The sequence below is a fragment of the Nicotiana tabacum genome, chromosome 24, assembly GCF_000715075.1.
Source record: "Nicotiana tabacum cultivar K326 chromosome 24, ASM71507v2, whole genome shotgun sequence".
NCBI lineage: Eukaryota > Viridiplantae > Streptophyta > Magnoliopsida > Solanales > Solanaceae > Nicotiana > Nicotiana tabacum.
This window is the reverse complement of record NC_134103.1, coordinates 76,117,248-76,131,333: the sequence shown is the minus strand read 5'-3', so window position 1 is coordinate 76,131,333 and position 14,086 is coordinate 76,117,248.

The following is a 14,086-nucleotide window of genomic DNA, read 5'->3' as shown; positions in this document are numbered from 1 at the left end:
GCAGACACTCGCTCGACCAAATAGCCTACGGGCTGCATTAACTCGAGTTCGAATCATTCATTCGATCAAGCCTACGGGCTATTTTTTATTTTTCGAGCAAACACTTACTCGACCAAATAGCCTACGGGCTACATTAATTCGAGTTCGAATCATTCACTCGACCAAGCCTACGGGCTATTTTTTATTTCGAGTTCGAGCAAACACTCACTCGACCAAATATCCTACGGGCTATATTAATTCGAGTTCGAATCATTCATTCGACCAAGCCTACGGGCTATTTTTTTATTTTGAGTTCGAGCAAATACTCACTCGGCTATTAATACTATGGGCTACATTAATTTCGAGTTCGAATCATTCACTCAACCAAGCCTACGGGTTACATTAATTCGAGTACAAGCAAACACTCGCTCGACCGTCAAGCCCACGGGCTATATTTTCTTCAAGATCGAATCGTTGACAACTGATAAGTCTAAAGGGCTACATTGCCCCAAGTTTGAATAAACGCTCGTTCGGTTGTAGAGACCACGAGGTCCAAATTTGATTAAGTGGTTTAAAACATTATGAAAATATTCATAAAACAAATAAAATCCTCGCAACACAGGAAACAGAAACAAAAGCGAGTCGGCGAAAGAAGAGATATGTCTATACACAAAATTTATCTACATGGGTGGTTACAGCGTAAAATCTAAGTGGTCTCTTCTTTATCAGGTTCCCCCCCATTCTCGGATCCGCTCTTTCTCCCATCGTCGTCATCATCATCATCGAAAACCAGAGCTTCAGCATCAGCTTCGAGTTCTTTGGCCTTTTTTTATCTCTTCCGTGAGATCGAATCCGCGAGCATAAATCTCCGACCATCGGCGAATTCGGCTGCCTCTCTTGCCTGGACTTGGGCAGCTTCAGCATCAGCCCGATATACGGCCACGAGCGCATCCGCATGAGCCTTTGCCTTTTCAGAATCAAATTCGGCCTTGGCGAGTATTGAGGCCAACCGAACCTCAAGCTCCTCAATTCTTCTTGCTTGAACCAGGCCTTTTTCCTTCATTTTCTGAAGTTGGGTTTCAGACGACGATAACTGGTCTCGAGCAGTCTCTTTTTCTGCAGCAAAACGGTCCATACCTTCTTTCCAATGCAAGGATTCCATCCTTATCACATCAACCTCCTCATGAAGCTTCCCTATCATCTCGATTTTTTGCTGCAGCTGTGAGACCGAAATGTTAGCTATCATTCCGGTGTCGAACCCATAGGTTTTCAAAAGCATCATTACCTGCTCTGACAAATCATTCTGGTCTCGATAAGCCTTGGCCAGCTCGGCTCGGAGATTTTTTATTTCCTCCTCTCTCTGCCCTAAGGAAAGTTTGAGAGAGTTCCTCTCGTCGGTAGTGCGGTTTAGGTCGGCTGCATATCGATGCAGATCATTCTGGGAACAAGAACATTGTTCTCGATGGACTGCCGCAGCCTACGAAGAAATAAGAAGCGAAGTTGACGAAAAACGAACATAAAGGTAGTACCAACAAAAAGATTTTTAAAGACTCACCTGGTTCAAAGCCTGCCGCAAACCGTAAAAAAGATCTGATTCATCACCGTCACTGGCAACATCCTCGATACTAGTAAACAAGTCACGAAATGGATCCTCTTCATCATGAGGCCTGTCTAGATCGAGGGCCCCCAGAGCTTGAGCTTCCCGAATCACCCATGCGGAAAAAGCGGGAAAAATAGGCGAATCCTCGATCGCTGCTGCCCCAAGTGACTCGCTCGGAGCATTCCCCTCGGCTCGGAGGGGTTCGAGGGGCTCTTCGATAGTGACCCCTTCCGGTTGACTCCGATGAGAGGCATCTTCGACATCCGATAGTTTGGGGATTCTACCTGAACCTCTCTCCGGTATATTTTCAGTTCGAGACGGAGCCCTATAGGGCATCATCGATCCAGCCGGCAATGAAGCATCGGTGGCTCTCTTCGTTCTGACCGCCAGCATGGACTCATTGTCCTCTTCTTCTTCTTCATCCCTTAGGCGCAAAACAGATTCTACGGTCAAAGGAATAACATTCTTGTTAGGCTTATGAGCCGTCCTCTTCTTCGGTTTTGGATATTCGGGCAACGAAGCTCTCTTCCTTTTATTTTTCTTCACCGGCCTTGGGACGGAGGTCGAAACATCCTCCTCATTATACAGAGGTCTCAAGACCGCGTCTTTACCCAAACCTGCATATGGGAAACCTTATAAAAAATATTTCGAGAGATGCCTCGCCAGAGTCCGAGAAATGAGCTTACCGTGATTTTTGGCCTCCCACCGACCCTTAGACAAATCACGCCATGAGCGCTCGGCGTATGTGGAGGTCGAAACAAGAGCCCGTACCCAATTCTTGAGGTCGGAAACCGCTCCGGGCATCCAGGGAACCGCTACATCACAAAAAGAGGAGTGTCGATAAGAAAATAAATGAAAGAACAAAATATAAGCAACAACAAGTTCACACTTACGTTTCATATTCCACTCCTCGGGAAAGGGCATCTTTTCAGTCGGGATCAGGTCCGAAGTCCTCACTCGAACGAACCTGCTCATCCAACCCCGGTCCCTATCCTCATCAATACTTGAGAACAAAGCCTTGGTAGCCCGACGCTGGAGCTTTATTAACCCTCCCCGAAAAAGTCGGGGACGGTACAACTGGATAAGATGATCGAGGTGAACGACATCCCCTCGATTTTGCTCACAAAATATCGGATCAGGATAACGATCCGCCACAAAGAGGGATGGACCTGGCCTAAGGTTACCTGATACTGTCAACAGAAGTCGATAACGACGGAATCGAGGGGACCCAAAGTGAAAGGGTAAGTATATACGTTCAAAAACCCTTTCACGTGAGAAGTGATATCTTCGTCAGGGGTAGGTATTATCACTTTTTTTTCGCCCCAATTGCAGTCCTTCTTTAACAGATCGAGGTGCTTCTCAGTAATCGAACACATATACCTCGATACCGGCTCACACCGGCCAGGGACCGATGAACCTTTATCAACTTTAAAATATGAAGTAAGGATGCACACCTCAAGGACGCACTCCTCTGGACGTGGCTCTGCCGTTGTCTCATCGGCGGCACAATGTGAAGACGGAAGTTTTCTCTTTCTGAGGAACGGTTTGCGATGTTTTCGCCATTTTTGAATTCAAAAGTAAGGAGTAGAGAAATTGATAGAGATTTGGTAGAATCGAGGGGTCCTTTCGGAAAGAAATCACAGCTTTTCTAGTAAGTTGGAGAGTATAAAGAAGAAATTGAGAGATTTTAGAAGATAGAAGGTGTAAAAATAGTAAAAGATAAAAGTGAGAGTTATTTATAGGTTCAAGCAACGGCGGTTCATTATCAGCAGTGGCCGACCACCGCCTGACATGCATTAAATGCCTTGAAAGACTAAACCGACGGAACAGCTACCATATGCGTCATGGTCGAACCTGATGGAAGCGACAAGATATAATCCGATCGAGCTGTTGAAAATCATATCGTTTCTCACCATAATTCTTTCTGAGAAACGAGGGCACTATCTGTATACGGTTGAAATAAATTTCAGCCTTGGCATGTCCGGTACGATTCGAAGGGCGGTGTATCGAAGTAAGATCCCGAAGGGGGGCACGAACTAACCTAGAACCCGGGAGGGCCGGTCCGTGATGAGATCGATATCATAATCAAACTCGAACAAGAATCGAACTACGATGCGGGTAGATCTATCGTGCTGATAATCCAAAAACCAACCTACATCGACCTAGAATCAATTCAAGGGCTCGAACCAAGATCATAAATTCAAGCCGAAACCAAGATCAAACCAAAATCGAGGATTCTAAGCAAGATCGAGTTCGCAGACAAAAGCCGTTGTAATCCCACTAGAGGGAATCTTGGCAGAAATTATGAAAAAACTAATTTAGCATGGGTCTCCCACTGAATGTTTATTTTATTATACTTGGAGCCAAATCTCTCCACTATAAAGAGGCTAGGTTATTATTTCTGCAAGAACATCTTTTTTCTGAGATTTACATTATAGCAAAAGTATTATTTCCTCTACAAGAAAGGGTGATCATTACAGTTTTTTTTAGACTGAATCTATTTTTTATAAATCCTAAGGTTCACTGTTCATGATTGCCTTATCCAGATTAATTGTTTCTCCAATCTATATTTATATTTTTATTTATCTTTATATTTTGTGTTAAGTTATACCACATATCTTCGGAACTGTGTATAAATTCAACTATATCCATTTTTCGGGTAAACAACTCTTTTTTTCCAGAAGTATTGCGTCTAATTATATGTTGTTCAACTTATGTGTTTGGTATTCTTTATACAGTTATATGCTAATAGAATCTTAGAGTTTCATATAATTATGAAATCACGAGTTAAAATAATTTTTTTAATGATACAAAATAAAGCTAGTTACAATAAACCTAATGTGCGCATGTAGCTGCCATATATACAAATGAATGTCAATTTGCACCAATCAACGCTTTGTAAGACGGTAAATATAATTCAATTACTTGACCAAAAAAAAAAAAGAATTCAATTGTCTAAAAAAATCATGTGTGAAGCAATCATCACAGTCTAAAGGTCTTCGCACCTAATATAGAAGTTGCTTGTCGTTGTAATAACCCCATATTTAAGCCTCCACTTTCATCATCTCAAAGTAAGATGTATTCTTCATTACAAGGCGATCAAAGTCATATAAATTGAAGTTTATATATTCTCACTGGTAATAGTTTTGTTTGGTTTCCGAATGCTTTCCAAAAACATTTTTCAACTCAAAGATCAATTATCAGTGTATCACTTTTGTTTTTAACCCTCTAGGGGGTCATTTGGTTGAAAAAAAGTTATTCCGGGATTAGTTATTCCATCTTACAATCCCGAAATAACTAATTTCTAGATTAATTATACCGTAATTTTTTACCAATCAAACATGAGATAAACTCTTCTTAAATTTAGTTTCGAGATTAATTATTCCTTATCCTGTACCAAACAAGCCCTAAAGAATTAAAACCAGACATCAATACGGTAAAAAAAAAACCTCTCATGTCTAAATAAAAAGAAAGACTTTCACAACCAAAACTTGAGATTTGCCTAATACACGTGTTTGTCTTTACTTAACGTTTCAAGTTCTTAATTTCTTGTATTATTTTTATCTTCAGTTACGTTACCACTATATTATGTATGGATGTTAAGTAAGTTTATTAAATCAAATTGAAGTTTAGTAATTTTTATATAGTTTCTACATAGATTTAAACTTGATTAATAGTCCTTCAAAAATAAGAAGTGTTGTAAATTTGTATTTAGAGTGAAATAACATGTTTATATACTCCTTTAGTATCAAAACTGGACGATAATAGCTAATTTAGCTTTTATTTTTCAATTTTTTTAGAAATTGTGATGGGTTTAAAGTATCTTAGATTTATGTTTTGATGATCTAACAAACGTATTATTAAGAACCAGATAAAGGACCTGATGTATACTTGGTATATATCTCTATCAACGGACTCAAGCTAATGTGTGTTGTATGACTTCAGATAGAAAAAAATCAACTCGGGGACCTGATCCCTTTGATTTTCCCTAAAAGCAGTACGAAATCAACTCTACAGCTGGAAAGTGACTGCCTGCACTGTACATGCTACAGTACAGAAACAATGCAGCAGTTACTTCCCATTGGGAAGGGCTTTTTACCAACCAAGTGTTTACATCATCCACGTGATGTCATCCAAAGGATATTAACAAGAAGTATTACAACAAAACATCACTTGAACACTTGTGAAATAATTCAAGCACTCATGATATGATAATGAAGCATTGAAGTCACAAGTGCATCAAGAACAAAGTACAACACTACTACGGACCAGTTCCTACAACAAGTCTTTTGTATGTCCTTAGTTGAGTTGTATCTTTGTATTAGTTTTTCATTGTAATTCCTACTTTGCTTATTTAAAAGCTTTAACTAGGAACCTCCAAAAACTATAAACCCTTAGAGTTTGTGTTGTGACTAGAGTTAGTCATGAGTTAAAATCTTTGTAATAGGTGTATTATAAAGTAGCTTGTAATAGGTGTATTACAAGTTACTGATGGATTAAGAGTTTAATTCCTGGGTTACAATAGGTTGTAATCTAAAGATTGCTCAAGTAGTAAAGTTGAAATCCTATAAGTGTAGGTCGAATTTTTTATCCCCTTGAGTAGGGATTTTCCATGTAAAATTTCCTGTGTCATTTACTTACTGGTTCATTAGTTATTTCTGTAGGAACTGGTATAGGACCAGGTCTCTATACAGTTTGGTGGACTCATACATTCTATCAATTGGTATCAGAGCGGGTTCTTTCTAAAAGGTTAACACCTAGAGAGGATCCTCACCATGGTTGCTCCACCAAACTTCGAGGAAGGACAATCAACCTACAGGCCCCCGAGATTCAACGGCCAATACTATGGCTGGTGGAAAACTCGAATGCATGACTTCATAATGGCAGAAGACTCCGAGTTATGGGATGTTATTTGTGATGGTCCATACGTCCCAACAAAGTAGGTAGGAGAACCTACTGTAATGGTGCCAAAAACCAGGAAAGAGTACAATGATGCAGACAGGAAAGCTGTAGAAAAAGAACTTTCGCGCCAAAAAGAATTTAGTGTGTGGCATAGGACCTAATGAATAAATAGGATCTCAGTCTGTCAATCCGCCAAGGAGATATGGGAAGCTCTACAAATGGCACATGAGGGAACCACTCAAGTAAAGCAGTCCAAGATGGACATGCTCACCACCGAGTATGAGCTCTTTAAAATGAAGGATGATGAATCCATTCAAGACATGCATACTCGATTCACTTCCATTATAAATGAGCTACACTTTCTTGGAGAAATCATTCCTAGGAACAAGGTCGTGAGGAAAGTTCTTAGCGTTTTACCCAGCTCCTGGTAGAGTAAAGTGAACGCTATTACTGAAGCCAAGGATCTGCAAACACTGACTATGGACGAGCTGGTTGAAAATCTGAAGACCTATGAGATGAAGAGAAAGAAGGACAGTAAAAGAAGAGAACCAAAGAAGGAGAAGTACCTGGTACTCAAAGCTGAAAACAATGATTCGAGTGAGGAGGATAGCGATATGGCATACCTTACCAGAAGGTTTTAGAAAATGGCTCAAAGGAATGGAGGTATACCAAAGAGAGGTAGTTCCAGCAAACCAAAGAATTATGACCTCTGTCATAAGTGTAGAAAGCCAGGGAATTTCATCAAGGACTGTCCTCTTCTGAAGCAAGAACATTTTAAGCACAACTCTGATAAAGTAGTCAAGAGGAACCAGGTTCCTGACAAACGCTTCAAAAGAAAAAACGCAGCTGACAATATTGTGAAGCAAGCTCTTGCAGTATGGGGAGACTTTTTCAGTGAATCTGAAGAAGAAAATGATGCAGGTGATAGCTCCATGTTAGCAGTTGAAAGTGAAGCAAATAAATATGATTCACTATTCGCCTTGATAGCTCAGTCAGACGATGACAATGATGATAAATTTTAGGGATGTTCAGAGAAATCTGAAATCCTATTCTCCTAAAAAAACTCATGTCATTAGCTAATGTATTGATTGATGCATATCATAGTCTGGTGAGTGATAAGGATGCCTTAACCATAGAGTTAGGAGATGCTAAGCAGACTAGAGATGACTTGGTTGTTTGTATAGTTGACCTGAAGGAAACCATAGCAAATCTGAAAAATGAAAAGGAGGTTCTAACAGAAAAAATTACTAGTATAGAACATGAAAGAGATGATTTAATGGTAGTTGTAGTTGACTTGAAAGAAACCATCGAGAACCTTAGTAAAGAAAAGAATGCCTTAGTGAAGAAAGTTGCTATCACTGAGTAAGAAAGAGATGATCTCCTAGTAGTGATGCAGACCTAGAGGAAACAATTGAGGAACTTAAAGCAGACTCTATGCCTGGAAATTCTGTAAAAGGAAAGAAAATTGCTAGTGAGACACATATTAAACTTGAAAATGAGCTGAATATTGTGAAAACTAGTTTATGTGCTGAGCTTGAGAAAAATAGGCAGCTTCAAGCATAATTGGAAAAAGTAAAAAATGATCTTGAGAAATCTCTTAAGTGAACCTTGTCCTCAGATGCTAATACTGCCATGTATTTTAACAATGGTTTAAACAGGAAGGGAATAGGGTTCTAAAGGGAGAAAAGTTCCCTATTGTCACGCCCCAAAACCGAGGAGCGCGACCGGCGCTCAACCGAGTGAACCCGACCGAGCAAGCCTGTTAGATTTTATTTTACCCAAACTCATCCACAAATGGAGATAATACATATTTTCATTAATTAAACAAAATTGTGTTCACGTCTACAATACCAATTCATTTTCAATTGCTTCATCATTTTTAAAGTCGAAATGGACAAGTAATACAACCACAACATAACATATTTTATCTTTCCCAACACCAATACACAACCCACACTATGTACGGAGCCTCTATAGATAAAGATGAGTACAACGATAATGCCGGCAACAAGGCCCCGGCTATACCTCAAACATAATACATAAAGAATAAAAGATACATGACCACGGGATGATGTGGGGCTCACCAAGACAGCTAGGAAGAAGGTGTATTGCTATCACTGATCAATATCTCCTGTTGTGGAGCCATTTGCATCCATTTAAAAGATGCAGCGCCCCCGGCAAAAAGAGACGTTAGTACCGTCGAATAGTACTAGTATGAAAACTAAACATTTAATTTAAGAATTCAGAAATACAAGATGAATATAATGTACCAGTGCAGCAATAGAATAATATAGATAATCGTTTAAACCATAGCAAGCTTATTAAAAGCTATCAATAACATTTATAGGATTTAAGATGAGATCCTCTGTAACCATCTTCACACAAAGCGGCCCCGCCTCCTCACCCGATGTATGCAGGTGGAAGTGTTCGAACAATACCACAACTCTAATCAAGCGGTCATGCCGCCTCACCCCAATGTATGCGGGTGGATGTATAACCACAGTACCAAGAACCTACACAAAGCAGCTATGCCGCCTCACCCCAATATATGCGGGTGGAAATGAATAAACAATACCAATACCAACACAAAGCGGCTATGCCGCCTCACCCTAATGTATGCGGGTGGTGGTGCCACAACAATACCAAAACTATACACAAAGCGGGCGTACCGCCTCACCCTAATGTAAGCGGGTGGAGGTGTAGTCCCACAATACCATAATCCCTACACAAAGTGGTCATGCCGCCTCACCCCAATATATATGCGGGTGGAGGTGTATCACAATCACAATCTCTATACCATAATCCCCACACAAAGCGGTTATGCCGCCTCACCCCAATGTATGCGGGTGGAGGTGTAACACAATCACAATCTCTATACCATAATTCCCACACAAAGCGGTCATGCCGCCTCACCCCAATGTATGCGGGTGGAGGTGTATCACAATCATAATTTCTACACAACTTGGTATAATAACTTCCACATAAATCACGACTAAAAATTATAACATGTGGATATATAATCCATAGTTTGGGACACATCCTCAATTTATAATGCAATATGATAAGAGCATTTAAAACACAAATTGAACATATATCTTTATCACAAAACTTATCAGAATACTCCATTTATAATCAACATCTCAGAACTTACAAGGATATTGGGAATTCCAATTCTTAAAGAAGAGTTTAGCCAACATACCTCACTTGAGCTTCCTTACACTCTAAATGTTCCGTAATTCTTAGAAACTTCAATCTATTTTAGAAATATAATAAATTAAATCAAAATTAGGAAGATGATCATGGTTGTAGCTCATTTGAGCATTTTATCAAACACAAGGTGTGCATAAGGTTTCAAGGCCCTTTTATGGAGAATTCTATCATCCCACAATCCAATATTTACCTTGCCTAGTTCAACAATCTTTCTAAACCCCTTGATATCACATGCATGTAAATAAATAACCCTCCTGCCCAGAAATTATCTTGCTAATTATCCAATTATACACAAAATTCGAAAGTGAGGGTTAGGGTGTAGAATCTTACCTCTAGGATGAAGACCTGGTGAGTTTCCCTTCTTAATCTTCCAAAACTTGGGTAAGAATTGAAGAACACCTTCTCACTCTAGGGCACTCTCTCTCACTCTAAAATATCAGATTATAGTTCAAAAATGGCCCAAAGAGTGTATTTAACGAAATAGGGTCGGATTTTAAAAACCCAAAAAATGAAGCTCCAAAACAGGTTCTGCGGTCGCATATGTGACCGCATAATGGTTATGCGGACCGCATATCGGTCGCATAATTGGTGTCCAAAATGACCAAAAATCTGCCTGAGTCTGCGGTCACTATGCGGTCCGCATAACTGTTCTGCGGTCGCATAGTGCACCGCATAACAGTCATGCGGTCACATAGTCGACCGCATAATTGCTTCCAACTGACCCAATTAACTGCCTTACTCTGCGGCCATTATGCGGTCCGTAGAGTGATTTTGCGGTCGCATAATGGACTACAGAAATGCACTTTTCCGCCAAAAATTTTCCTTTACTTTCAGGTGCATTGTTCAACCCAAAAAGTCCGAGCCGCGGCGAGCTTGTGAGCTGCGAAGAATTTCTATAATCCTCAACACGTAAAACTAATTCGGCGCCACAAAATATTATTTTCTTTTGCAAAATTCTACGGGGCCTTACACCTGTAACCCTCATAGCAAGTACGTCACTGTACCTGATAACTGGCTTTGTACCCACTGTGGGAACAATGGGCATTTCAAGGAAAATTGCCAAGCCAGAGTCCAGTCTGTTCAGAAAAATAAAGTTTTTGCTGAAAAGGTAACTACTGGAAGAGGACCAGGTGCCACTCACAAAAAACGCATGTTGCCTGCATGGACTAAAAGAGCTCTCATTCATCCTTTTTCTCATTACAAGGGACCCAAACTTATTTGGGTTCCTAAATCTAACCCTTGAATTCCTTGTGCAGGGAACAGTGAGAGAAAGCAGTCAATAACGGATTATGGACAGTGGATGCTCTAAGCACATGACTGGGAATACCATGGACTTCCTTTTACTGAAAGCCCTGCAAGGAGGGAATGTATCCTTTGGAAATGGGAAAAAGGGGTACATTCTTGGTGTTGGAAAAATTGGAAAGTCTCTCTCACACTCAATCGAGAACTTGTATTATGTCAATGGTCTAAAGTACAGTCTCTTGAGTGTTTCTCAAATTTGTGATAAGGAAAACAAAGTAGAGTTTTTGTCAAATATATGCACAGTTACTAATCTGGTAACTCGTGAAGTGGTACTTGTGGCCAAAAGATACAAAAACATCCACGTTGTTGATTTTGAGTCCCTATAAAGTGGTGATATGAGCTGCCTGAAAGCTGTTGATGATGATGCCGAGCTGTGGCATAGAAGGCTGGGACATGCAAGCTTCTCTTTTCTGAACAAGCTGATACAGAAGGACCTGGTTCGTGGCTTGCCAAATTCAAAGTTCAAAGAGCACAAAGTATGTGATGCTTGTGCTAGAGGGAAGCATGTGAAATCTTCATTCAAGCCAAAGAAGGATGTTAGCACATCAAAGCCACTTGAACTACTTCATATAGATCTATATGGCCCTATGAGAGTGCCAAGCAGGGGAGGAAAAAGATACATTTTTGTGATAGTGGATGACTACTCAAGATTCACTTGGACGCTGTTTCTCAGAACAAAGGATGAGACCTTCGAAGTATTTGTAGCCTTTATGAAGAAAATTCAAGTGAAGATGGAATCAAAAGTGGCTTGCATTAGATCCGATCATGGAACAGAATTTGACAATGCCAAGTTTGATGAATTCTGTAGTGTAAATGGCATCACCCACAACTTCTCAGCTCCAAAAACTCCACAATAAAATGGAGTTGTAGAAAGGAAGAACAGAACCCCTGAATATATGGCCAGAACAATGATTATTGACAGTGGGATAGCCAAAAACTTCTGGGCAGAAGCCATAAATACTGCCTGCTACTTGGTGAACAGGTGCATGATCAGATCCTTCTTGAACAAAACTCCCTATGAGCTGCTAAATGGAAGGAAGCCCAAGCTGACTCACTTAAGAACGTTCGGGTGCAAGTGCTATGTTCTCAACTATGGACAGGATCCGCTTGGAAAATTTGATGCCAAAAGCGATGAAGGAATTTTTCTGGATATTCTTCTCAAAGCAAAGCTTACAAAGTTTAAAATAAAAGGACTCAGTGTGTGGAAGAAAGTGTTCATGTAATCTTTAATGAGTCCCCTACATCTGGTGAGAAGAACAACAAGGATTATCAAGACAGTGAGCCACTGCTGGTTCCAGGAGAAATCATTGATATGGCAAATGGAAAGGCAGATATGATGAGTCAAGTGAAGGAGACAAATGAAGGCAATGCAACCTCCTCCACTCCAACTCAATAGGAACCAGATACCCAAATCACAACCACTGAAGCTGAAGAAAGAGTGGTTGATGCAGTTCAAAGTACTCCACAGGTAGTAGAAAGAAAAATGCAAGGGAACCATTCAGGATTACCTAGTTCCTCCATTAATGATATTCAAGTGCCAAACTGGAAACACAAAAGCTCTCATCCTCTCGATAATAAAATCACCCCTTGATTCTGGAGTCCAAACTAGATCAAAAGCAAGAAATTTACTTGCCTTCTCAGCCTTCCTCTCGCAAATAGAACCCAACATTATTAAGGAAGCCTTGAAGGATGCAGACTGGATCACAGCTATGCAAGAAGAGCTGCATCAATTTGAAAGGAACAAAGTATGGCACCTGGTACCTAGATCCTCAGATAAAACCATCATAGGGACCAGGTGGGTGTTCAGAAACAAGCTTGATGAGCATGGAAACACTACAAGGAACAAGGCACGGCTAGTTGTTCAAGGCTATAATCAGGAGGAAGAGATTGATTATGATGAGACCTTCGCTCCTGTTGCTCGTATGGAAGCCATCAGAATTCTCATTGCCTTTGCATCACATATGGAATTCACCTTGTTCCAAATGGATGTGAAAAGTGCATTTTTGAATGGTTTTCTCAAGGAAGAAGTCTATGTTAAGCAACCTCCAGGTTTTGAATGTCATGAACATCCTGAATATATGTTCAAATTGGACAAGGCAATGTATAGTTTGAAGCAGGCTCCTCGAGCTTGGTATGAAAGGTTGTCAAAGTTTCTCTTAGAAAATGGCTTTATAAGAGAAAAAATTGACAACACTCTATTTTTGAAGAAACGAGGAAGGAACATGCTCATTATTCAGGTATACGTTGATGATATTATCTTTGGGACAACAGCTAACTCACTTTGTGAGGAATTTGCAAAACTCATGGGATGTGAGCTTGAGATGAGCATGATGGGGGGGGGGGATCTGAACTTTTTCTTGGGTCTTCAAGTGAAGCAGTCCATGAAGGGAATCTGTATCAGTCAGCAGAAATACATCAATGAGCTTTTGAAGAGGTTCGATATGGAAGCATCAAAAGTGATCGACACTCCCATTGCCACTGCAACTCGACTGGACTTGGATGAATCTGGCTCTTCTGTAAATCAAATAATGTATCAAGGCATTATTGGATCTCTCCTCTATCTCACTGCCAGTAGACTAGATATTGTATTCAGTTTGGGGCTATGTGCAAGGTTCCAGACAAACCCCAAGGAATCTCACCTAAAGGCTGCCAAAAGGATTCTGAGATATCTTAAGGGAACACAAGACCTGGTTCTGTATTAACCTTTAGGTGACAATTTTAATCTTGTTGGGTACACTAATGCAGATTATGCAGGTTATTTGGTAGACAGGAAAAGCACATCCGGAATGGCTCACTTCCTAGGATCCTGTTTGATTTCATAGGGCACAAGGAAGAAAAACTCTGTAGCTCTCTCAACAGCTGAAGTAGAATATGTTGATGCAGCTTCTTGTTGTGCCCAGTTCTTGTGGATCAAACAACAATTGAAGGATTTTGGAGTATACACTGACTGTGTACCTCTTCTATGTGACCACACCAGTGCACTCAACATGGCAAAGAACCCGGTCTAGCACAAGAGAACCAAGCACATTGATGTGAGACATCATTTTCTCAGAGACAATGTGGAGAAGGGGCTTATTTGCATGAAGTTCTGTA